Below are 1,675 nucleotides of genomic sequence, written 5' to 3' on the forward strand. Positions count from 1 at the left end.
GGAAATAAGAGGGAACACAAACAAATGGAAGAACATTCCATGCTCATGGATAGAAAGAATCAATATTGTGAAAATGATCATACTGCCCAAAGTAATTTGTAGATTCAGTGCTATCTCCATCAAGCTACCACTGACTTTCTTCACAGAATTGGAAAAAAAAAAAAAAAAAAAACTACTTTAAACTTTATATGGAACCAAAAAAGAGCCCGCATAAATAAGACAATCCTGGTCAAGAAGAAAAAAGCTGGAGGCATCATGCTACCGGACTTCAAACTCTACTACAAAGCTACTGTAACCAAACACCATGGTACTGGTACCAAAAGAGATATATAGATCAATGGAACAGAACAGAGGCCTCAGAAATAGCACCGCACATCTACAACAATCTTATCTTTGACAAACCTGACAAGAACAAGCAATGGGGAAAGGATTCCCTATTTAATAAATGGTGCTGGGAAAACTGGCTAGCCATATGCAGAAAACTGAAACCGGACCCCTTCCTTACACCTTATACAAAGACCAACTAAAGATAGAACAAAGACTTAAAAGACCTAAAACTGTAAAAATCCTAGAAGAAAACCTAGGCAATACTATTCAGGACACAGGCATGGGCAGAGACTTCATGTCTAAAACACCAAAAGCAATGGCAACAAAAGCCAAAATTTACAAATGGGATCTAATTAAACTAAAGAGCTTCTGCACAGCAAAAGAAACTATCATCAGAGTGAACAGGCAACCTACAGAATGGGAGAAAAAATGTACAATCTATCCATCTGACAAAGAGCTAATATCCAGAATCTACAAAGAACTTAAATTTACAAGACAAAACAAACAATCTCATCAAAAGTGGGTGAAGGATATAAACAGATACTTCTCAAAAGAAGACATTTATGCAGCCAACAGACATATGAAAAAATGCTCATCATCACTGGTCATCAGAGAAATGCAAATCAAAACCACAATACCATCTCACACTAGTTGGAATGGCGATCATTAAAAAGTCGGGAAAGAACAGATGCTGGAGATGATGTGGAGAAATAGGAACACTTTTATACTGTTGGTGGGAATTTAAATTAGATCAACCATTGTAGAAGACAGTGTGCTGATTCCTCAAGAATCTAGAACCAGAAACACCATTTGACCCAGCAATCTCATTACTGGGTGTATACCCAAATGATTATAAATTATTCCACTATAAAGACCCATGCACGAGTATGTTTATTGCAGCATGATTCACAATAGCAAAGACTTGGAACCAACCCAAATGTCCATCAATAATAGACTGGATAAAGAAAATGTGGCACATATACACCATGGAATACTATGCAGCCATAAAAAAATGATGAGTTCATGTTTTTGCAGGGACATGGATAATGCTGGAAACCATCATTCTCAGCAAACTATCACAAGATCGGAAAACCAAACACCGCATGTTCTCACTCATAAGTGGGAGCTGAAAAATGAGAACACATGGACATAGGGGAACATCACACACCAGGGTCTGTCCTGGGGGTGGGAGGCTAGGGGAGTGATAACATTAGGAGAAATACCTAATGTAGGTGATGTGTTGATGGGTGCAGCAAACCACCATGGCATGTGTATAGCTATGTAACAAAACTGCACATTCTGCAAATGTATCCCGGAACTTAAGGTATAATTTAAAAAAAAAAAAAAA

The sequence above is a fragment of the Rhinopithecus bieti genome, unplaced genomic scaffold (genome assembly GCF_001698545.2).
Source record: "Rhinopithecus bieti isolate Rb0 unplaced genomic scaffold, ASM169854v2 scaffold_32979, whole genome shotgun sequence".
NCBI lineage: Eukaryota > Metazoa > Chordata > Mammalia > Primates > Cercopithecidae > Rhinopithecus > Rhinopithecus bieti.